At 44.9% G+C, this 25716-nt stretch overlaps 1 protein-coding gene across 10 annotated transcripts in view; it reads right to left on the bottom strand.

The window, feature by feature from the left end:
- The window catches only part of PLEKHB2 (pleckstrin homology domain containing B2), a 48189-nt gene extending 29879 nt beyond the window's left edge, over window positions 1-18310 (bottom strand). For all 10 annotated transcript variants that reach the window (XM_032263989.1, XM_032263992.1, XM_032263990.1 and 7 more), the window contains exon 1: window positions 17782-18310. The gene's annotated coding sequence lies outside the window, so the exon portion shown is untranslated. The remainder of the gene's footprint in view (window positions 1-17781) is intronic.
- Between the last annotated feature and the right edge of the window lie 7406 nt (window positions 18311-25716).

Raw genomic sequence — 25716 nt, 5'->3', positions numbered from 1 at the left:
GACAAATTAGAAGAAACATTCATGGCTGGGCATGGTGGCTCACGCCTGTAAACCCAGCACTTTGGAAGACCGAGGCAGGTGGCTCACCTGAGGTCAGGAGTTCAAGACCAGCCTGGCCAACATGGTGAAACCTAGTCTCTACTAAAAACACAAAAAATTAGCCAGGTGTGGTGGCAGGCTACTCCAAAGGCTGAGGCAGGAGAATTGCTTGAACCCAGGAGGCAGAGATTGCAGTGAGCCAAGACTGCAGCACTGTACACCAGTCTGGGCAACAGAGTGAGACTCCAACTCAAAAATTAAATAAATAAATAAAAAGAAACATTTACAACCATATGGCAAGAAGGAGCTTATTTCCTTCACTTACAAAGTTTACACATATCACACAGAAAAGGCAATCACTTAGCAGTTCACAGAAAAAGGAATACAAAGGACCAACAAACTCATAAAAAATCTCTGAATTTCCCACTCAATTCAACAGATACAATTCCAACTATACAGTTACCTACTGTACCCATCAGGTGGGCACAAATGAAAACCTCCAAGACACTCAGCAAGGAAAAAGTGTGATAGAGGAAAAAAAAACTGCCGCAGCCTTCCAGAGGGAAATTTGACAAAATCTATTGAAACTTTAATAGTTCACATACTTGCACCCAGCAATCTCACCATGACTAGGAATTTGCCTCACTGAGATATGTGCAGAAGTTCACTCACACACACATATACATAGAAAAACACTTGCTGCAACATCACATATACTGCAACAGCACACCATCACCAACATGCCCCATGATGAAGGACTGCTGAGTGGCACCTCCACACAGGACAGATCGCCAGGCAGGCAAGGGAGAGCAGCATGTGCTCAGGCTGCCTCCTGGGAGGAATCCTAAAACCTGTGAAGGATGTGTCTCTGGAAACAAAATGAGGTGATTCTGCGTGTGTCACAGAAAAAACAGGGTGACTGGTCCTATTACTCTCTCCTGGACTATTTGAATTAGTTAACAATTTGCATGCATTATTTTCTTTTTTCTCTCACTGCAACGCCCAGGCTGGAGTGCAGTGGCGCGATCTTAGCTCACTGCAACCTCCACCCTCCAGGTTCAAGCAATTCTCTTGTCTCAGCCTCCCAAGTGGCTGGGACTATAGGCACACGCCACCACACCTGGCTAATTTTTGTATTTTTAGTAAAGACGGGTTTCACTGTATTAATCAGGCTGGTCTTGAACTCCTGACCTCAGGTGATCCACCTGCCTCAGCCTCCCAAAGTGCTGGGATTACAGGCATGAGCCACTGCACCAAGCCATTTTATTTTTTGAAATCAATAGGAATTATTTGGAAGCTGAAACCATGGGCCACTTTTGTTTTCTGCTTTAGCTTTTTAGGTATTTCTTTAAGTCACTAAGGTTTATAAGGTTATCAAAAGCCCAAATGGGCACCTCAGAAGAACAAATGAGTCTCTCATGCAGTTCCTTCCCCATATCTAAGCATGGCTGAATTCTCACCTTTCTCTAAATCTTTATAAAGAACTCCACAAGCCTCAGTCATCCCATACTCCAGCATCTCCAAAATCATGCACGCTGAAGCTTCTTGCTCTCTTTGCAGTTTTTTTCAATTTGTGCTATTTGTCCTTACCAAGAAAGGAAATGCTTTTCATCTTTCCCCGGTCTTTCTCTCCCGCATTTAGGTTCTCAAACACAATCCCCAGCAAACAAAAGCCAGTCTCCTGTCTCCCAGAGGATGTGAGAGAAAGCTCAGCGCTGTTCACTGTGCTGGCAGCCACCTTGAGGGACCAGGTGGGGGCAGCTGACCCAGAAACAGCAGAGCTCACACTGCTGAGCCCACACTACTGAGCCACCGACTTCGCCAACCCCCAAACCCACCCTTACCCAAGACTTTCTACTAAGCAGAATGATAGGTTTATCACTTAAGATGGTTGAGGCCGGGCGCGGTGGCTCAAGCCTGTAATCCCAGCACTGTGGGAGGCTGAGGCGGGTGGATCACGAGGTCAAGAGATCGAGACCATCCTGGTCAGCATGGTGAAACCCCGTCTCTACTAAAAATACAAAACATTAGCTGGGCATGGTGGCGCGTGCCTGTAATCCCAGCTACTCAGGAGGCTGAGGCAGGAGAACTGCCTGAACCTAGGAGGCGGAGGTTGCGGTGAGCCGAGATTGCGCCATTGCACTCCAGCCTGGGTAACAAGAGCGAAACTCCATCTCAAAAAAAAAAAAATAAATAAAAAGATGGTTGAATTTGGTTTCCTGCAACTTACAGCCTACGACATCCTAAGACAATTATTTTACTTCCAAAAAGCATTTGAGGCAGAGAACCACCAGCATCATATTTTCATTAAACACAATATTCTTAGAGCACCTAATGTGTGCCCAGCCTTGTCCTAGACACTAAGGATACAGCAGCGACCAAGCCAAAATGCTACTTTCATGTAGCTTAGTATAAAGGGAGGGATGCTGTAGACAGCATCACATCTGTGCAGTGGTGTTATTAACACAGAACACAAAAAAATGAGAGGGCATATACATGTATGCATTCACGTCAAATCCTAGATATTTACATTAGAACTACAGCTTCCTGCATCCATAATGTGAATTCTCAGCAAAATCCATATGAAAAAAAAAAATGGAAACAGGCTAAAAATTACTAGCAAAAGTACTGAGAGATACCTAGTCACAACAAATACAAAACCTGACTGAAACACAGCCATACAACTTCACTGGTGGTTATATAAATATAAAAATGTGGAGTAACAGAAAGGAGTCTCCTGAATTTCTGTGGTGAATTTCTTTACATTTCTAATGGTTGTTTTTGTTTGTTTGTTTTGCTGTCACCCAGGCTGGAGCTCAGTAATCTCAGCTCACTGCAGCCTCCACCTCACAGATTTAAGTGATTCTCCTGCCTCAGCCTCCTGAGTAGCTGGGCTTACAGGTGTGTGCCATCACACCCAGCTAACTTTTCTATTTTTAGTAGAGACAGGATTTCCCCTTGTTGGCCAGGCTGGTCTCAAACTCCTGACCTCAAGTGATCCACCGGCCTCAGCCTCCCAAAGTGCTGAAATTACAGGTGTGAACCACCGTGCTAGCCTTGTAATCATTCTTGATATTAATTTAGCTACATTTGCTATCTTTTTTTTTTTTTTTTTTTTTGAGACAGAGTTTTACTCTGTCACCTAGGCTGGAGTGCAGTGGCACTATCTATGCTCAATGCAACCTCCACCTCCCAGGTTCAAGTGATTCTAGTGCCTCAGCCTCCCAAGTAGCTGGGATTACAAGCATCACCACACCCAGCTAATTTTTGTTATTTTTAGTGCAGACAGACTTTCACCATGTTGGCCAGGGTGGTCTCAAACTCCCAACCTCAAGTGATCTGCCTGCCATGGCCTCTCAAAGTGCTGGGATTATAAGTATGAGCCACTGCGCCCAGCCTTCTATCACTCTTAATGGTTAAAATGTCAGACCAGTGTAACACTGAGATTAAGAACAGCTTCATTTATTCAAAGGCCCTTAAGAATCTGAGCCCAACAATCCTACATGCTGTAAGATCAACAGCATGAAGATAAAGAGTTAAAAGAGAGTTTTATGGGAAACTTTAAGGACCCAGGGATTTCCTGGTATCTCTGAGTATTATGTACTAATTCTATGGGTCAACATCTGCTTTACCAAATGACATGGTTTGGCTCTGTGTCCCCAACCCAAAATCTCATGTTGAATTGTAATCCCCAGTGTTGGCAGAGGGGCCTGGTGGGAGGTGACTGGATCATGGGAGTGGCTATCCCCGATGCTGGTCTTGTGATAGAGTTCTCAGGAGAGCTCGTTGTCTGTAAGTTCACTCTCCTGCTGCCATATGAAGACATGCCTGCTTCCCCTTCACCTTCTACTATGATTGTAAGTTTCCTGAGGTCTCCTCAGCCATGCCTCCTGTACAGTCTGCAGAACTCGTGAGTCAATTAAACCTCTTTTCTTCATAAATTACCCAGTCTCAGGTAGTTCTTTATAGGAGTGTGAGAACAGACTAACACAACGAATGTTGTGCCTATGTTTTCTTTGGTGTTTCCTTGAGGTGGACCTGGATTTCTCTTACTTTTCAGGTAGTTGAGTCTCAAAGAATGGCAACAAGGAGAAACTGAACAGCAGACTTGGGAATCAATTCAGGCCACTTGAGTAAGATTCAAAAAGAAAAAAGAAATGGAAATGTCTGCATCTAGAGGCCATTATAAACATACCTTTGGTGTTCCTAAATAAAATAACTCAAAACTCTTAGAGAAAAGGGAAATCAGATTATGAGACAGAAAAGAAGTTAAACTGGAATTAGCAACAGAAACTCATGACTTTTTAAAAGCTCAATTCCTCTGCTGACTTAAGTAGCTTCTTATCTCGTGTCATACTGTCTATCTCTCCTCATTCTGTGGAACAATCTCATGTACCTCCCACAGCCCAGATTTTTATCTCTAACACTAGTCTCCTCTAAAACAAGCCAGCACACTTTGAAAATGAGCTACTTACAGTTTACAGGCAGGATATGTCAAGAGGTACCTAAGATATCTTATTACCAAAAGGAAAGATGCTTTCAAAAGTGCCTTCAGAAAGCATCAAGAAGCCACCCAGCTTAAGAAAGAGCATCTAACAGCCAAACTGTGACACAAGTGTCAAATTCAAAGGAAAAATTACAGCTCATTACAACCAACTAAGGCTGAAAGGCATCCTGCGTTTAAGATGATTAAAATGAGATATATGACAGTAGAATGTATTAGAGAAAAGACACACCTTCTGATAATGGTTTGGCTGTATTCCCACACAAATCTCCCTGAATTGTAATAATCTCCATGTGTCAACAGTGAGGCCAGGTGAAGATAACTGAATCATGGGGGCAGTTTCTCCCATACAGTTCTCATGGTAATGAATAAGTCTCACATGATCTGATGGCTTTATAAATGGGAGTTCCCCACATAGGTTCTCTTGCCTGCCACCATGAAAGACATGACTTTGCTCATCATGTGCCTTCCACCATAATTGTGAGGCCTCCCTAGCCATGTGGAACTGTGAATCAATTAAACCTACTTCCTTTATAAACTACCCAGTCTTGGGTATATCTTTATTAGCAGCATAAGAACAGAGTATTACAGAAAACTGGTACTGGTACAGCAGAGTGCTATTATAAAGATACCTGAAAATATGGAAGTTGGAACAGTCTGGAGGGCTCAGAAGAAGACGGGAAGAGGTGGGAAAGTTTGGAACTTCAGAGACTTGTTGAGTGGCTTTAACCAAAATGCTCATAGTGATATGGACAATAAAGTCCAGGCTGAAGTGGTCTCAGATGGAGATGAGGAACTTGTGGGGAACTGGAATAAAGGTCACTGCTGCTATGCGAAGAGACTGGTAGTATTTTGTTGCTGTCCTAGAGATCTGTGGAAGTTTGAACTTGAGAGAAATTATTTAGGGAATCTAGAGAAAGAAATTTCTAAGCAGCAAAGCATTTGAGAGGAAGCAGAGCATAGAAGTCTGGAAAATTTGCAGACTGATGATGCAATAGAAAAGAAAATCCCATTTTCTGGGAGAAATTCGACCCTGCTGCAGAAATTTGCATTAAGTGACAAGAAGCCCAATGTTAATCACCAAGACAATGAGCTGCCCAAGGCCATGGGAGCTCACCTTTTGCATCAGCATGACCTAGATGTGAGACATGAAGTCAAAGGAGATCATTTTGGCTTTAAGACATCAATGCTCCATTGGGTTTCAGACTTGCACGGGAACTGCAGTCCCTTAGTTTTGGCCAATTTCTCCCATTCGGAACAGGTGTACTTACTCAATGCCTACACCCCAACAGTATCAAGGAAGTAACTAACTTACTTTTGATTTTACAGGCTCAGAGGCTGAAGAGACCTGCCTTATCTCAGATGAGACTTTGGACCATGGACTTTTGAGTTAATGCTAAAATTAGTTAAGACTTTGGGGAACTGTTGGGAAGGCATGATTGATTTTGAAATGTGAGGACATGAGACCTGGGAGGGGCCTGGGTGGAATGATATGGTTTGGCTGTATCCCCACCCAAATCTCACCTTAAATTGCAGTAATTCCCATGTGTCAAGGGTGGGGTCAGGTGGAGATAATTGAATCATGGAGGCAGTTTCCCCCATACTGTTCTGATGGTATCAAGTCTCACTAGTTCTGATGGTTTAATAAATGGGAGTTCCCGCCGGGTGCGGTGGCTCAAGCCTGTAATCCCAGCACTGTGGGAGGCCGAGGCGGGTGGATCACAAGGTCAAGAGATCGAGACCATCCTGGTCAACACGGTGAAACCCCGTCTCTACTAAAACTACAAAAAATTAGCTGGGCATGGTGGCGCGTGCCTGTAATCCCAGCTACTCAGGAGGCTGAGGCAGGAGAATTGCCTGAACCCAGGAGGCGGAGGTTGCGGTGAGCCGAGATCGCGCCATTGCACTCCAGCCTGGGTAACGAGCGAAACTCCATCTCAAAAAAAATAAAAAAAATAAATGGGAGTTCCCTTGCACAAGCTCTCCTGCCTGCTGCCATGTAAAACATAACTTTGCTCCTCACTTGCCTTCCGCCATGATTGTGAGGCCTCCCCAGCCATCTAGAACTGCTGAGTCAATTAAAACTCTTCCCTTTATAAATTACCCAGTCTCAGGTATGTCTTTATTAGCAGCTTAAGAACAAACTAATACACCTTCCAATATGAGTTCAATTTCACACAATTGAGGACAGGAGGACTGATTTAAAACAAAGGAACAAACAAAAAAGGTTGAAACACTTGAAACACTTTGATAATTGTGATAAACACTTGAAAAACTTTTAAACACTTTGATAATATCCCCTCATTGGATAATTCAAATGGTTACTATGTTAATTGTAGGGGATATTTGTTGCATTTACTACCTAATATCGGGATTTCCCTTTTAAGACAAAAGACTAGACTTGTGAGTTGAGAGCTCATGTGTACTGAAACCTGGATAGCAGGGGAGACTGCAGGAGCAGGCTTCAAGCCTGCCTAAACTCAAGCTGCTGGAGAGAAATGGCTGTGGGGAAACCAATCATGGATTCAACACAGTAAGGAATATGTTGCAGGAATACACTGCTTTTAGTGACTTGCGCAGCTGGGCAAGCACTTACACACCAATCTCCAGAACTCAGAAGAAAATAAGGGGATATATAATAAAAGTTCTACGACACTGAGACCTCCTAAGGTACCTGTGGTACCTTCACCTGGATCAGACAGTATTATTAGCCACAACGCATCTTGGGGGACCGAGGCTGGGCATTTTGTCACCTTGGCAGCTATGCTCTTCATCTCCATTAAAGAGACGTGTATCCTTTGTCTGTGTTAACTGGCCTCTCCTATCTGTCGGTCACCAAGCTGGTACCACCACCACCACCACCACCGGGAACATTACTTGCCTCACCAGTTTCCACCACTGGCAGCAACCCACCCTTGCCTCTAGTTCCCAGTCCAAAAGTAGCATGTAGCACAGCCCAGACCCCTCCATGTGGGCAGGATAAATAAGAAACACCAAGGGAAACAAGTCCTTAAATAAGTCGTCATACTCATCCTCTCCCTAAATGACCCATCTCCCCTGAACTGGACTGCAGCGAACCCTTTCTATCTACAGTGTGTCCCCTGCCAGGTTCTTCCACTGTATCCTGAATCTTGCTCACAAAGCAGAGGAGTGGACACTGTCACTCGACCAATGTGCCTTCAGCCTTCCAGAGACTTACATGTCACTACTTCACAGGCGTCCCCTTCCCTCCACCTCCCCATCAAGCTAGACCAATTCCTGATCCTGATATGGCTGGCCTGCCCTGCCTGAAGGTTACATAGGTCCCAAGGCTCACAGGGAAAAACAAAAAGAGGCAGACTTTAAACATCCATCTTTCCATTCTTTTCTTTCCTTATGTTTGTCTAGATAATTCATATTTCTTGTCACTACACACTGCAATTCAGGCGGAGTTATTTTAAAAGGGAGATGACACAAGCGTGACATTGAAACATGGATCCAAGACAAAAGAAACAACAAGCTAGGCAGTGGCTCATGTCTGTAATCCCAGCACTTTGGGAGGCTGAGGCAGGCAGATCACCCAAGGTCAGGAGTTCGAGACCAGCCTAGCCAACATGGTGAAACCCTGTCTCTACTAAAAACACAAAACTAGCAGTGTTGTGGCGGGTGCCTGTAATCCCAGCTACTCAGGAGACTGAGGCAGAAGAATCGCTTGGACTCGGGGAGTGGAGGTTGCAGGGAGATAATATCACACCACTTCACTCCAGCTTGAGTGAGGGTGAAATGCTATAAGAAGGAAAAGAAATGAAAGGGAAAAGGGGAAAGAGGAAAGGGGAAAGGAAAGGAAAAGACAAACCAGTAATATGAAGCTTGACATGCTGGCAATTGCTTTGCAATTTCCAATGTTAATGATGAATTGTAAAAAGCACAGACAGCTAACTCCACTCCCTCCTGAAATTGCAACAAAAATGAGAGTTAAGGAGAAAACAAGGCATAAATCCACAGAGAACAGCAGCAGACAAAAGCAGATGAGACACAACAACATTTTGAAGGTTCTAAGTGAACCAGACAAGTGGCAACTAACATAAAATATGGCCACCTCTGCTTTGTCATATGTTAATAGAAGCCAAAACAAAGCAAGCCAACTCCTGCCACATAAAAATAGAAAGACTGACAAACTGGAGGTAAGAGATAATTCTAAAGGTGGGGGACAAAATCAAGAGAATTAATTGGAAGTTTTTAAAAGGGTCACTAGGCACCTTACCCACGCAGACAGTGACCTTCCCTGATCCTGAAGATGACACTTTGGGCGTGACCACACCACACACAACTCAAGAGTAACAGGTCACACTTAGAATGGACATATACTAGGTGAAAGTCAAATTCTCCATCTTCCTCCTTACTTCCCTTACTTACTAGCTCTGAGCAAAGGCACAGTCCCAAGAGGAAAGGCTCACTGATACTAACTGTCTGGTAGAAGGCCTCTCTGGCCCCACCCCCCAGCCACATGGAAGGAGCTTAACTTCCTTACGTGACTCGGCACAATGCCCCCGACTGAAGGAACTCCAGCCCCTTCCACCTAGCAACCACCTAACCAATCATCACCTGCCTCTTTAGCTCCCGCCCAGCAAACTTCCTGCCCAAATCCTGACCAATCACCATATGCCCTATCAACCTCCTGCCCACTCAACTTCCCGTTCGGCAAACTCCCCGCCCGGCAACCGGGACTAACCAATCATCACCCGCCGCCACTGCTCTCCCACCGCCCCAGGCCCTCTGCCCCTATAAAACCGACCGAACAAGGAAAGCGGGCGCGATTCTCCCTTCCCGCTTGAGTCGCCCGGAGGTCCCAATAAAGTCGGTACCGGTCACCATGCGTCCTGCCTCGTGTCTACTGGGTGCCTGCCTCCGTGGGTTGGGGTCCCACAACCAGAGGTCGCACACTAACAACTGGGTGTTCTGCAATGAAAAAGCCAATCTTTGCCTAACACTCTCCAGGGAAGCTCATCAAGAGATAGACGTGAAGCAAACACACAGACTTCCAACCAGCTTTTCAGTTCCTCTCTTAAATAGGAATACAGAGCAAGCATCATCAGTCTGAATGGAAAAAACACTGGTTTTCCTCTGCTCTCTCATTGCAACAATCAATACAGAAGTCTTCTATGACCAAATGTGTGAGGGTTTCTCCCCATACACCAAGCAAGCAATCAGTTATGCGGCAGGCCCATGCATGGTGTCAAGCATCTGTAACCCCAACACTTTAGGAGGCCAAGACGCAGGGGGAAAACTTGACCTCAGGAGTTTGAGACCAGCTTGGGCAACATGGTGAAACCCCATCCATACAAAAATTAGTGGGGCGTGGTGGCGCACACCTGTAGTCTCAGCTACTGGGGAACTGAGGTGGGAAGACCACTTGAGCCTGGGATGGGGAGGCTGTAGTGAGCCGTGATCGTGCCACTACATTCTGACCTGGGCAAGAGTGAAACCCAGTCTCAAAAGTAAAAATAAAAATAAATTCTACAGCAAACACCAACTAGGTGTCCAGTAATTCAACTGTCACACTATCTACCTGGATACAGCATCAGATCCCACAGGTTGAGGGCTCAGTCCCATAAAACTGCCCACCCTTCAGACACTAGCTGCAAGTCAAGGCCTCTGGAACAAGTGACCAACTAGCTTCAAATCAATGAGGAAGCAAAGCAGCTCGGAAACCAGATGTCTCTAAAAAACAAAAAAGAAGAAGAAGAAAGAAAAGTAGCTCAGAACAATCAGAAGAACATAAGGCATGCGAAATTTAGAAAATGGGTCTTTAGTTACCACAGCCTCACCCATGCTCAGGGTTAATTGTTTAAAGACACTCGGAGGCTTTTTAATCTTCCCTTTCCTGTAGTTTCCAGACAAGATGATAAATTACCAAGACTTTTACTACAAGTTACACAATTTGGCCCTTACCCATTTTCTTCATGTTCCTGGAATATGTGATACAAAAAACAATATACAGTCAACCAATAGTTTACATTCAACTTAGAAACTGCCCCAATTTTTGCCCTTTAAAATCCCACTTGTAACTGTTGCTACTAGAAGCATATATTCAGGCAGGGCAACTTGAACCTATGCTTCCCAGGTTGCTGTCCTCAAATCTGGCCTAAATAAACTCTCTATTTATAGTAATTTTGGCTTTAGTTTCTTTACGTCTATTAGAATTCCCACAGCTCCCTGTGTTTGATTAATTTGCTAGAGCAGCTCATAAAATTCAGATAAACAATGACATATTCACCAGTTTATTATAAAGGGTATTACAAAGGACACAGATGAACAGATGCATAAGGCAAGGTATTAGTGTTCAGGCCTCTCCAGGCATACCACCCTCCCTCCAGGAACTGCCACATATTTAGCTATCCTGGAAGCTCTCCAAACCAGACCCTTTTGGGTTTTTATGGAGCCTTCATTACATTAGCATAATTGATTAAACCATCAGGCTGTTGATGATCAACATCACCCTGACCCCCTCTCTCCTCCCTGGAAGGCTGGGGGGCAGAAATTAAAGTTCCAACCCTCAAATCCCACAAGGGTGTTTCAGGTGACCAGAGCCAATTCTGAAGAAGGTCTGCAGGCCATCAATTAATCATTAGCATACAAAAAGACAACATTTTGAAAATTTTAAGGATTGCATTAAATAGGAGTTGAAAGGCAGGAAATGAGGTTAAAGACCAAATAAACGATTCACGTATCACAATCAGACACCAGAGAAAAATCCAGGCCATAAAAGATTGTGATTAAAGAAAATAAAATTTTAAAGGAAAAAAAAAAAATCTTCACAAGAATCAAAGACAATGCTTGGTACAAAAGAAAACTTTAAAAATTTTATTTTCAGCCAGCCACGATGGTTCACGCCTGTAATCCCAACACTTTGGGAGGTTAAGGTGGGTGGATCACTTGAGGTAAGGAATTCAAGACTAGCCTGGCCAACTTAGTGAAACCTCGTCTCTACTAAAAATACAAAAATTAGCCAGGCGTGGTGGCAGGCTCTTGTAGTCCCTGCTAATCAGGAGGCTAAGGCAGGAGAATAGCTGGAACCCGGAAAGGAGAGCTTGCAGTGAGCCGAGATCGCACCACGGCACACCAACCTGGGGGACAGAGCGAGACTCAAACTCAAAAGCACAAGAAAAACAAAAGAAATATTCAAAGTTCTCAATTTAAAATAACCAAAATTAAAAACTCAATACAAGAGTTGAAAAGATCAAGATGGAAGAAATCTCTCTGAAATGAAGAGTTAAAAAAAAAAAGCCCAAGAGATGGAAAAAAATTAAAAATTAGAGGATAAGCATCAAATATAAAATTCTGCTGATCGGGTGTGGTGGCTTACATCTGCTAATCCCAGCACTTTGGGAGGTCAAGTGAATCACTTGGCATCAGGAGTTCAAGACAAGCCTGGCCAATATGGTGAAACCCATCTCTACTAAAAATACAAAAATTCGCTGGGCGTGGTGGCACACGCTTGTAGTCCCAGCTACTCGGGAGGCTGAAGCAGGAGACTGGCTTGAACCCAGGAGGCAAAGGTTGCAGTGAACCGAGATCATACCACTGCACTACGGCCTGGGCGTCATGAGACTCTGGCTCAAAAAAAAAAAATTCTGCTTATAGGAGAATTTCATAAGTAAACCTCAGAGGAAAGGGCAGAGAAACAATACTATAAAACCATTTCCCACAACAGGACAACACATTTCTAGATTCAAAAGCTCCAATGAGTGTCCAGCAGGATAACTTTTAAAAGATCCTCCCTCCATACGTAGGATGACTGAAATTTCGGAACATCAGTGACAAAGAAAAGAACCTAAAAACCTCCCAGAGAAAAAAAAGCATATATAAAGAATCAACAATCAGCAAGGCACAGGACATCTCGAGCAATACCTTCAAAATGCTAAGGGAAAATTATTTCCAAGCCAGAATTCCATACCCAGTCAAATTAATAATCAAGGCCAGGCATGGTGGCTCTTGTCTGTAATTCAACACTTTGGGAGGCAAAAGCAGGAGAATTGTTTCAGCCCAGGAGTTTGAGACCTCCCCAAACAACACAGTGAGACTCTATCTCTACAAAAAAATAAGAAATAAGCTGAACATAGTAGCACACGCCTGTAGTCCCAGCTACTCAGGAGTCTGAGGTGGGAAGATCACTGGAGCCCAGGATGTTGAAGCACAGTGAGCCATAAATAATCATGTCACTGCACTCCAGCCTGGGCAACAAGAGTAGGACTCTGTCTTTGGCTGGCAGGGGAGAAATTCCCAGACAAACATCTGTGAAGAAGGACTTGGGGGGATAAAAAAACAGTCCAGATTGGAGCAGGACCAAGTACTACAGAGGGGAAAAAAGTAACTGACAAATTTTCTGCAAGTTTTTGACTCCCTGGTGAATTAAAGGGTTTTACAAGGCAGTAAAAGTCTTCTACGGGCCGGGTGGGGTGGCTCACGCCTGTAATCCCAGCACTTTGGGAGGCCGAGGCAGGAGTGCAATGGTGTGTTCTCGGCTCACCACAACCTCTGCTTCCTAGGTTCAACTGATTCTCCTACCTCAGACTGCCGAGTACCTGGGACTACAGGTGTGCACCACCATGTCCAGCTAATTTTTAAAATATTTTTAGTAGTGACGGGGTTTCACCATGTTGGCCAGGATGGTCTCGATCTCTTGACCTCATGATCCACTCACCTGGGCCACCCTAAGTGCTAAGATTACAGGCATGAGCCACTGCACCCAGCCTAGAAAAGTTTTCAGTTGTTAGCCAATCAGGTTCAGTTTAATTGTGAGGTCTGGCTCCAACCAACAGAGATCAGACACAGAAATAAGGACCCAATGCGTAAGGAATAAATATGTCTGCCTTTCCTTTGTTCATTGTACCCTCATGGCAAGATGGCTAATGAGAGCACCCTTTCTTCAGAAAGGAAAATTGCTTTGCTGAGAAAAATTTTGTCTGAATGCTAATTTTTCCTTGCAGTACCTCGGAAAAAACATTCTGCCTCTAGTTGCCTATAGTTTAAAAAAAAAGTGGGTGGGTAAAACATTGATTTTTTTTTTTTAATTCTAAGGATTTAAAAAGTACTTTTTTTTTTTTTTTTTTTTTTTGGGAGACCAACGGCACGATCTCAGCTCACCGCAATCTCCGCCTCCCAAGTAGCTGGGATTATAGGCACCTGCCACTTCCCCGAGCTAATTTTTGTATTTTTAGTAGGACAAGGTCTCGCCATGTTGGTCAGGCTGGTGTAGAACTCCTGACCTCAGGTGACCCACCTGCCTTGACGTCCCAAAGTGCTGAGATTACAGGCAAGAGCCCCTGCGCCCAAACTATTTGGTCTTTCAATCTAAGTACATGTATTATTTTGATAAATGTAAACATGTAAGTAATAACCTAAACCAAAACTATAACAAAACTTCAACTATATCAAAACATAAAACCAACCTAGATTAATCTACCTACTTGAACCTTCTAACAGTGCTCTGCTTTTGTTTTTAAATTGGGGAGAGAAATTTACAGAGTATCTTTAGCAATCAAAAATCATAAAAGTATGATTTTGATCACAGTTTGTTTTGCTTTTGTAGAGATGAAATCTCACTATGTTGCCCACGCTGGTCTCAAACTCCTGGGCTCAAGGGATTCTTCCACCTCAGCCTCCCAAAGTTCTGGGATTACAGGTGTAAGCCACTGCGGCCAGCCCATCATATACTTTTGAAAATTCATGGAACCTAGTGTTTGGGTATAAGCTTTAGAGTCAAAAGACCTGTGTTCAAATCCTGACTCAATTGGGCAAGTTACTTTTCCAAGTCTAGTTTTCTGATCTATAAAATGATGTTTGGAAAATTGGGTGAAATAATACGTAAGTATTTGGCATGGTGCCTCACAGTTACTAGAACTTGATAAATGGTAGCTGCTATGACAGCAATTATTACTATTTACTACTATTACTTGCTTATTTTCCCCCCAACCAAAATTTGCCTAAAACATTCTAGAATGAGCTTGTCCAACTGGTGGCCCCAGCCCAGGACAGCTCTGATGCAGCTCAACACAAATCTGTAAACTTTCTTAAAATGCTATGAGATTTTTTGCACTTGTATTTTTTAGTGCAATGGCTATCATTAGTGTTAGCGTATTTTATATGCGGCCGTCTTCCAATGCTGCCCAAGAAAGCCAAAAGATCAGACACCCCTGTTCTAGAAGAAACACAACATCAAGCTACTTCTCCAATGGCTTAGAAGACTTCTATTTGTTTGCCTTAGCATGCTGAATTTCACACCACTCCATGACTAAATTCAACATTTCACTATTTCTTTCCTGGAGCAAAACTGAATGCATAAACTAAAACTCATCAGATAAAACACTAGCCCTAGCTGTTGGTCTCTAGAGAATAAAATACCAGCAAACTAGCTACAGAATAACATTTTTATGATAATAAACCCTATACAAAGCTTTAAAATATAAGCCATATTAAACAATTCAGATTTTTTTAAATTTCGATTCGTTATCTCTTTGAAAGCACTGAGTGGAAACAGACAACAGGTGGACAAAAAATACTGCCTTTGGAATCTGAGAGTTCTAAGCCTGAAGGCTACTTTGCCTTCTGTTCACTGGTATGACCCTGAGCAAGATTCTGAACTTCTCTAAGCCTCAGTTTTCTTACTGGAATGACAAGGCACAACCAATTACTTACACATAACCAATGGGGTTATTGTGACAATTAAAGGAGATATGTCCAAATAGCCCTGTAGTAGATGGCCCAAAAGTGAAACTGGCCAGTCACAGTGGCTCACACCTGTAATCCTAGCACTTTGGGAGGCCAAGGCAGGTGGATCCCCTGAGATCAGGAGTTCAAGACCACTCTGACGAGCATTGTGAAACCCCATCTCTACTAAAAATACAAAATTTTAGCCGGGCATGGTGGCACACACCTGCAACCCCAACTACTTGGAGCCAGAGGCAGGAAACTCCCTTGAACCCGGGAGGCAGAGGTTGCAGTGAGCCTAAGAAACAAGGGCAAAACTCCACCTCAAAAAAAGAAAAAAAACGAAACAAGTGAGAACTGCTACAACTACATTTCTATTTTCTTCCAAAAGCTAGAATTCAGGTTTAACTGTCTACAACTAACTCCTGAGGATATCCCAGTTCTCTAGCTCTCTTTAGCTGTAAAGCGGCTTCCTTATGAAAAAGGAAGAAAACTCATCTCTGTTTTTCAAGGACAATAATGGAGAGTCAAAGAGATGTCCCAGGTACATTCCAAAACAGGAGGGAAAGAAGGGTTGGGTGACCCATCATCATGTAGAAGTCAGTTTCTATGTGGCATTGGCCATTTCCAGCTGGGAACCACTTCTTGACAAGTCTAATACAAGCGCAATCAAATGGCAGACAGGCCAAGAAAGCAAAGAGGCAAGGAAGTCCAACTTTCCATTTCCATCATCCACTGTGGGAGCAAATATACAATCAATAAAACAACTGGGTCAATTAGCCCCCACTTTGGGAACATTTGTTTTGTAGTTTGAAGTAGTTACTGTCATTAATAAGGTAATTCTTTAACCTCTTGAGACATACAGTAGGAAACAAGGCAGAGGAAAGGAGAAAGAAAAATATTAATGCAAGCTGAGAAGCATAAGCAAAGCTTTCGGAAAGAGCTAAGAGAAACCTCCACCTTCCCAAGGAGTACCACCACAAGAGTATCTGTCCTTTCTCTACCACTGCTGTACACATTTATCAACTCAGTCCTTGAGACTATCGGGAAATTTACTTACAGAAGGTACGAATGCCTTTAAAATATAATGCTAGCAAAGAAGTGCTGTCAGGCTCTGAGTTCTGTTCTGCAGCCTTCTTCAGTAAGCATTTACCGACCACCTACGAAATGCCAAACACCATGCTGTCTACCAGGGAAACGCTGCAGGAGAGCAGCATGTAAGTCGAGTAAAGAGATACCACCACAGAGTAAACACCAGGCACGAGGGAAGCCCAGACAATATCCAGCCAAGCAGCCCAGGGTTAGGAACTTTCTGGACCTAGGAACAGTCCTGAGCACCACAACTGAACCGGTCACAGCAGTATTCCCACACACCCACAGGTCCTTAGGCAGTCACACCCACTGCGCGGGCACAGGTACACAACTGTGTCTGTGCATACATGTTTTGGTCACGTGTATTCAACAAATATTGAGGGCCATACTAAACAGGCGGTTGGCAGTGCCTGCTAGGGTTCTAATTCCTCATGTGACTTCGGACAAGTCACTTCCTGCATTGGCACTGGTTCTACCAAAGGCCACAGAAGACCTTGAAATATCGCCCCCCCCCTTAGCTGTCAGCCCTCCTCCCTCGGCGGTGGTTCCACCCTTTACTAAGCAATAAAAATTTAAAGGCTGAGACCATGAGTCATTATCATTTTGAATTAACCATGTTCCCCTAAATTTTTAAGTGACCGCTCCACTTCATTCGTTTCCTCCACCCACCCTGAAACATCGTAAATTTAGTATTCGCTCATTTATGAAGCCTTTTCTAGTGTGAACCGATCTGCATTTGAGATTTAAGGGGGGCGGGGGGCGCGGAATCTCTATGCTAACGCGAAATAAAAATCCCTGACCTCCGGAGTTTTCAACCTAGCTGAGTAAGAGCATCAAACCTGAAGACAGGTGTGTAACATAACGTACACCGAAGACACTGCCAGGCCGAGCAGGAGAAGCGCGGCGGCGAAGGGCCGCGCCGCGAGGGTAAAGCCTCAGTGCCCCTCAGGACTTAAGGAGCGCGGAGACTTCTGCGCAGAACTGAGAAGGCAAGTTCCCTGGAGCAGATCGGGCGCCGAAAGAGCCCAGGCGGCGGGGCCGCGGCAGGTCCCGGCAGGCAGACCTGTAGGACACTCCCGAGCGGCCGGAAAGTGTGCAAGGCGGGGGCGGCAGTCGCGAAAGGGGGAGTCCGCGGGGCCGGGGGCAGGGGACGCCCGGGTAGCGAGCGGAGGGGGGCGGGGGAGGTGAGGGCCGGCAGGGATGGCCTGCGGCTGGGCGGCTCCACGGGAGGCTGAGAGGGCGGACCCGGGGACGGGGGCGGGTCAGGGCTCCGGGAAGCCGGAGGACCTGCGGCCAGGCGCCTCAGGGGAAATTAGGGAGTGGGGACGCCGGGGAGGTGGCGCGAAGCGGGTCCCCTCGGAGGGGCGCGAGACTGGGCGGCTCTAAGGGAGAATCTGGAGGGGCGCGGGCAGGAGGGGAAGGGGCTAGAGTAGCCCGGACCCAACCTGGACACTCACCTGCGAACCAGAGTGGAGAACGCTACGACGCCGCGGCGGTTCCTCGCCCTTAGCAGCCGCACGTTCGGCGTCCTGGCCGCCGCTCTGACGTCACGCCGCGGCGCGCTTGCGCGGCGGGCGGCGGCTGGTGCGGCGGGGTGTCTGGGTGGTTTCCCAGAGAAACGGGACGTGAGAAGGCAGGGGGCGTAGAGATCCCCGGAGGTCTGCGCTTCCACTGAAAGGAAGTGTTACAGAGTGAGGTCCTGCCTTTAAAAAATAAAACAATTGTTAGCACCCTGATCTTGGTTTCTAAATATCGCTCTCTAAAAATAGGACCAAAACTCCTGAGAGAATTGGACGACTCTAGGACCCGGGCGCAGAAAGCGCCAGCTGAGCCGGGAGCGTCTGGTAGGCCAGAAGCTAGAGGTGCTCAAAAAACAGAAGGACGGGGCGTCCAAGGGCGCAGGGACCTACCCTGAGAGCTCCTGGGGCCACGCCTCGGACAATTTGAGCAGCAAAATAAAGTACCTTGCATTGAGTTATAACCTAGAGTATCAATCATCCCAGAGCCCGTGCTGATACAAACACATGAGTAAATAAATGAGGGAGAAGGGATAATCTTCCTTGCAGAGGAATTCTAATAATACCTCACCCAGAGCGGTGTGGTAATCCACCCTCTACCCCGAGTGTGGCCTGCGCCTGGGGACGCCCTTTCCAAGAGTACAGTGTGGAAAGAGAGCTGTAATTTCACAGCGGAGGCACCTGACAAGTGACCAACATGAAAATCAAAGTGATTCGTCACTCCATTTGCCGTTGACGTGATGTGATGAAAAAACCGTGACCTCAGTCCGAGTGAAAGACAAATCTCATTTGTGAGCTATTCCTCAAAACACCTCACCAGTACTCCTCAAACTATCAAGGTATTCAAAAGCAAGAAAAAAACCGAGAAACTGTCATATGCGACCTGGTGATGTAGATAGGTTATAAACTTCAAATGAAAGTTCAAGTTTAGGTAATTGCAGTTTTTAGTTTTGATGAATGTATAATGGTTATGTAACATGTTAACAGTAGGTGAAATTGTGTGAACGGTATACTATCTTTACAACTTTTTTGTAAGTCTAAAATTATTCCAAGTGAAAAGTTGGGTGTTTTGTTTTGTTTGTTTTGTTTTTAAGACAATAGAGGGGGGAAAAATGTTGGCCAGGTGAAGTGGCTCATGCCTGTAATCTCAGAGCTTTGGGAGGCAGAGGCAGGAGGATATAATCAAGACACTGCATTCCAACCTAGCAGAGGTTGGCGGGCAGTGCAAAGGTACTGCATGAAAAGAGGCTTGAGAGAGCCTCCTGGCAATCCCACTCCTAGGGTGCCGAAAATGTTCTATACATTGATCTGAATGGTGGGTGCATGCGTATAAGTAAAAATTTATCAAGCTGAGCACTACACTTAAGATTTGCTCATTTTTCTGTATGTAAATTATATGTAAACTTAAAAGGGAAAAAACTTAAAAAAAAAAAAAAAGAAACTTCGGAAGAGCCCTATTGTTATTGGTCTTCAAAACCCCAAACTCTGCCAATGAGGGCCCAGTCTTAACCCAGCTGCTCTGGGGGGCGGGGGGATGCAGGATAGGGAGTCCTGCGACACCTGCAGTCCCATCTTTTGTGAGATATTGTGGCTTAGTCAACACAAGAGTTCAGAGATTGGTGTCACACAGGGTTCTTCCTGGTTCTGCTGCTCCTGAATGAGCTTGGGTAAATTGTTTGACATCACCAAGCTTCTTGACCAGCCCTCATTAAAGATATACTAGGCCTGACCACCTTCAGGGTCAGTCTTAGGGATCTTTCAGGGTTTGAATTTGAAGTATCCAAAAGTACACTAACATGCTCTCTGAGTGATGGGACTGTGGATGATATTTCTTTTCTCTACTTTTTTGCATTTTCCAAACTTTCTTTCGTAAGTATCACTTCAACAACAGGAAAGAGTAATATCTGAGGCTTGGTGTGATGGCTCACACCTATAATCCCAGCACTTTGGGAGGCCAAGCCAGGAGAATCACTTGAGCCCCACAGTTCAAGGCCAGCCTGGGCAACAGAGTGGGACACTTTCTCCACAAAAAATAAAAATAAAAAAATTAGCCTGGCATGGTGCCATGTGTCTGTAGTCCCAGCTACTTGAGAGGCTGAGAGGGAAGTTTCACTGGAACCTGGGAGGTCAAAGGTGCAGTGACCCATGATTGTGTCACTGCATTCCAGCTTGGGCAAAAGAATGAGACCATGTCTTAAAAAAAAAAGGAAAAAGAAAAAGAAATAAAAGAAAAAAGTAATATTTTAATTTTAATCAAGTTCAGTTTAAGTAGGTGTTCCAGGAGCTGGAAGAAGGAATGTCCCTTAGTAAGTTTTCTGATTCAGTAAAACTGGCTTTCTGTTCATGTTTATTGAGAAGAGTCGAGGCGGAAGAAGGCTGGCTGCAGGTGAGGTGCTTTCTCGCCCTCCATCTGCCTGTCCTGAAAGTGTGGCCTCTTGTCTGAAACTGAAAAGGGAATGCCCAGGAGTTCAAAGAGCTGCCTTGGGACTCTGTACTCATCAGTCACCTGCCTCTGTGGGCCTCAACTGACTCAAACCAAATTACCTGCCCCACTCCCTTTTCTGCCCAATTACTAGTATGAATTTCTTTATTGAAGAAAATAAAGTGAGAAGTTCTGGTAGTTAAAAAAGAAATTCCAGGCCAGGCGCAATAGCTCACACCTGAAATCCCAACATTTGGAAGGCTGAGGCAGGAGGATCACTTGAGTTCAGAAGTTGGAGACCAACCTGGGCAACATAGTAAAACAAAATATACAAAAATATAAGTAAATTTTAAAGAAGAAACTCCAAATAGAACATGAATTAAAATGCCACGTCTCCCCTGCCACATCCCACATAATTGGGAATAGTGAGCTTCCAAGGAATGGGAGATAACAGAAGCTCTTCCTTTACTTTTTCTAAGCAAATCGTAGCTGCTCCCATTCTCTTCTTTACTCAATTTCGTTTCTTCTGGAATATCTCAAGAAATTTTTTATATGTATGAAAGTAGCCAAGGTGGCACTTAGGGTGGACAGTGGGACTTCAGCTGCCCCACAATCTTTACCAACACCAGGTCCATCCCAAACAGATACACAGCACTAGCGAGAACAGCAGGGGCCAGCAAAGCAGAGTGCAGCCCAGGAGCCCTTCCAACCTGCTGGATGCACCTTTGCTCCTCCTATATAGAAATTCTGGAACTGCCTTTTGGGGTGGGAAACAGTTTTTGCATGTCTAAATTTTACTTCATTTTGCCCTCAACATCTACTAAGAAGCCATTGCTTTCTTCAGACAGTGGAATCCATTTCTTTTTCTTTTCTTTTCTTTTTTCTTTTCCTTCCCTCCCTTCCTCCCTCCCTCCCTCCTTTCTCTCTCTCCCCCCCCTCTCTCTCTCTCTCTCTCTCTCTCTCTCTCTCTCTCTCTCTCTCTTTCCCCCTCCCTTTCTTTCTTTGTTATTTTGAGATGGAGTTTCGCTCTCGTTGCCCAGGCTGGCGCAATCTTGGCTCACTGCAACCTCCTCCTGGGTTCAAAAGATTCTCCTGCCTAAGCCTCCTGAGTAGCTGGGATTACAGGCATGTGCCACCACATCTCGCTAATTTTGTGTTTTTAGTAGAGACAGGGTTTCTGCATGTTGGTCAGGCTGGTCTCGATCTCCTGACCTCAGATGGGTGATCCGCCCACCTTAGCCTCCCAGAGTGCTGGGATTACAGGCGGTGAGCCACGGTGCCCGGCCAAAGACAGTGGAATCCATTTCTTTTGAGGACAGTAGTTGGGGTTTTGCCCACTATAAACAGGAAGCTGCCCATGCACACAAGAATGGGGAAATGAGAAGAGGCGCAGCTGTGGTACAGGCAGCCTTGCAGCTGATGTCCCTGTTCACAGGTCTGTTTCCTTCTTCGCCCTCTGCTCTGGGTTACAGCCTTTTCTGCCTATTTCAACCATCCACAGAAAAGTGAGTGCCCTTTCTCCTCCAGCCCCCATGAGCCTCTGCTGCTGCTTCAGTTTGCCGTGTTGCTTATTTGCTGTTGAACATCTGTCACCTATTTCACAGGCACCTATGGAGGGACAAAATGTGTTCTTAGCTTCCCATTTTGAATCTGAAGCCCTCACCCCCAAATACTTTCTGTTGTTTTTCATTTCTTGGGACAGGGTCTCACTCTGTTACACAGGCTAGAGTGCAGTGGCATGAACACGGCTCACTGCAGACTTGAACTCTAGGGCTCAAGTGATCCTCTCACCTCAGCCTCCAGAGTAGCTGGGACTAGAGGGTGTGTCACCACACCCAACTATTTTTTTTTTATTTTTCTAATTTAATAAAACATAGGGTCTCACTATATTGCTCAGGCTGGTCTTGAACTCCTGGACTCAAGTGATCCTCCTGCCTAGGCCTCCCAAAGTGCTGGGATTACAGGTGTGAGCCACCACACCCAGCCCTCAACTAATTTTTTTATTTTGTGTAGAGATGGTGGGGGGGGTCTCAATATATTGCCCAGGTTGGTCTCAAACCCACTGAAGGGAGTGAGCTGGGAAGGCCAGCAGCATAGTGCTATACAGCATGTCCACAGGCAGGTACAATCGATGCAAGGAGTCTTTTTTTTTTTTTGAGACGGAGTTTCGCTGTTGTTGCCCAGACTGGAGTGCAATGGCACGATCTCGGCTCACCGCAACCTCCGCCTCCTGGGTTCAAGCAATTCTCCTGCCTCAGCCTCCCAAGTAGCTGGGACTACAGGCACGCACCATCATGCCCAGCTAATTTTTGTATTTTTAGTAGAGACGGGGTTTCACCATGTTGACCAGGATGGTCTCAATCTCTTGACTTTGTGATCCACCCGCCTCGGCCTCCCAAAGTGCTGGGATTATAGGCGTGAGCCACCGCGCCTGGCCGATGCAAGAAGTCTTAAAGGCACATAAGAAAGTCATTAGGAAGAAATGCATTTTGAGCATACAGTCTCTTTGTTTTTAATATTAATTTTTTTTTTTTTTTAACGATGGGGTTTCACCATGTTGGTCAGGCTGGTCTTGAACTCCTGACCTCAGGTGATCCACCCGCCTTGGCCTCCAAAGTGCTTGGATTACAGGTGTGAGCCACCACCCCCGGCTTTAATATTAAATTTATACAATATAATTTTTAATATTGGCTGTGCTTAACAAATGGCTTACAAAATTGCTGAAAATTTGTCCTTTGGCTTTCCCTAGTGGCCCAATGCATCCCTGAACTTGTTTAGCTGTTCTCCTGATGATAAAGGCATGAATGCTTTCCTGTCTGAGGCGATTGCCAACAAAATTGTAACGAACATGTCTGTGCAAGTCTTTGCATGGACACACGATTGCATTTCTCTTTGGTACAATTTGCAGGGTGATAAGATAGCTGTTTAGTTTTTTGTTGTTTGTGTTTTTTTTTTTTTTTTTGTTTGTTTTTTGTTTTTTTTGAGATGGAATCTTATTCTGCTGCCCAGGTTGGAGTGCAGTGGCATGATCTCGGCTCACTGCCATATCTGTCTCCTGGGTTCAAGCGATTCTCCACCCTCAGCCTCCAGAGTAACTGGGATTGCAGGTGCCCACCACCACACCTGGCTAATTTTTGTATTTTTATTAGAGTTGAGGATTCACCATACTGGCCAGGCTGGTCTCAAATTCCTGACCTTTGTTTTGTTTTAAGACAGGGGCTTGCTGGGCGCGGTGGCTCACGCCTGTAATCCCAGCACTTTGGGAGGCCAAGGCAGGTGGATCACGAGGTCAAGAGATCGAGACCATCCTGGTCAACATGGTGAAACCCCGTCTCTACTAAAAATACAAAAAATTAGCTGGGCATGGTGGCGCGTGCCTGTAATCCCAGCTACTCAGGAGGCTGAGGCACGAGAATTGCCTGAACCCAGGAGGCGGAGGTTGTGGTGAGCCGAGATCGTGCCATTGCACTCCAGCCTGGGTAACAAGAGCGAAACTCCGTCTCAAAAAAAAAAAGACAGGGGCTTGCTTTGTCACCCAGGCTGGAGTGCAGTGGCACAATCATAGCTCACTGGAGTGTCCACCTCCTGAGCTTGACAGTCCTCCTGCCTTACCGTCCTGCTACCAGTAGCTGGACTACAGAGTGCACCACCATGCCCAGCTAATTTTTGTTTTGTTTTGTTTTTTTGAGACAGAGTCTCACTGCTCTGTGTCACCCAGGCTGGAGTGCAGTGGTATGATCTCGGCTCACTGCAACCTCTACTTCTCGGATTCAAGAGATTCTTCTGCCTCAGCCTCCCCAGTAGCTGGGACTACAGGCACACGCCACCACGCCTGTCTCATTTTTGTATTATTGGTAGAGATGGGGTTTCATCATATTGCCCAGTGTGATCTTGAACTCCTGACCTCAGGTGATCCACCCACCTCAACCTCCCAAAGTGCTGAGATTACAGTCATGAGCCACCAAGCCCAGTCTGTATTTTTTTTTTGTGGAAACAGGGGTCTCGCTATATTACCCAGGCTAATTTTGTATTTTTAGTAGACACAGGGTTCATCATGTTGGTCAGGCTGGTCTCGAACTCCTGACCTCAGGTGATCCACCTGCCTTGGCCTCACAAAGTGCTGGGAATACAGGCATGAACCACCACGCCCAGCCTGATGTTGCACAATTCTTATAAAAGTTTATTGCTAGATATTATATTCATAACTTATTTATAAACATAAAAACATTTTTAAAATATATGTATTATAAATTTATAAAAATTATAAGTATAAAAATATAAAATTTAGCCGGGCGCGGTGGCTCAAGCCTGTAATCCCAGCACTTTGGGAGGCCGAGGCGGGTGGATCACGAGGTCAAGAGATTGAGACCATCCTGGTCAACATGGTGAAACCCCGTCTCTACTAAAACTACAAAAAATTAGCTGGGCATGGTGGCGCGTGCCTGTAGTCCCAGCTGCTCGGGAGGCTGAGGCAGGAGAATTGCCTGAACCCGGGAGGCAGAGGTTGCGGTGAGCCGAGATCGTGCCATTGCACTCCAGCCTGGGTAAAAAGAGAAAAACTCTTTCAAAAAAAAAAAAAAAAAAAAATATATATATATATATATATATATATATATAAAATTTATAAATGGAACATTGTAATTGTCATTATATGTTTATTTAGTCATTTACTTTTCCTATAAATAACCCTGTATAAAATGGATCTTTTCTTTGGCTATACTTTTTTTTTTTTTTTTTTTTTGATGGGTTTTTACTCTGTTGCCCAGACTGGAGTGCAGTGGAGGGATCTTGGCTCACTGCAACCTCCGCCTCCCAGGTTAAAGTGATTCTCCTGCCTTAGCCTCCAAAGTAGCTGGGATTACATGTGCCCGCCACCATGTCCGGCTAATTTTTTTGTATTTTTAGTAGAGACAGGGTTTCCCCATGTTGGCCAGGCTGGTCTCAAACTCGTGACCTCAGGTGATCCAGCCACCTCGGCCTCCCAGATTTTTGGGATTATAGGCATGAGCCACTGTGCCCGGCCCAGCTATGCTTTCTAACTTGTTATTTAGAAACATGATAGCTATTGTTTTTGGTTTTTGCTTCTTACTGAATTCTCTTATTGTTCATGTAGGCTTTTAGATTATCTCACCTGCCTTGGATGTGATGGTTATGAGAAATAAATTTCTGTAAGGACACAGATTTTGAGCTTGTTTACTGAAGCGCATCCTGGCTATCCTGACTGATACAAGTGATTAAAAAAAGACTCAACATATGAAATTTTGCAGTTATAGAAAATTTATTCAAGTACTTTATAAATGGAAATGACCAAAATCTCAGAAATCACCACTAAAAAAACTCATTCATGTAATGAAACACCATCCATTCCCCAAAAATGATTGAAATAAAAAATAAAAATAGAAATAGCGGGAATCAAATCACCATGTTTATATTCCAATGGACAGATTTAAAAA

This window comes from Sapajus apella, unplaced genomic scaffold (genome assembly GCF_009761245.1).
Source record: "Sapajus apella isolate SASKATOON/1434 unplaced genomic scaffold, GSC_monkey_1.0 scaffold140, whole genome shotgun sequence".
NCBI classification, from domain to species: Eukaryota; Metazoa; Chordata; class Mammalia; order Primates; family Cebidae; genus Sapajus; species Sapajus apella.
Note: the sequence above shows the minus strand (reverse complement) of the source record. Positions and strands in the feature narration are given on the sequence as shown.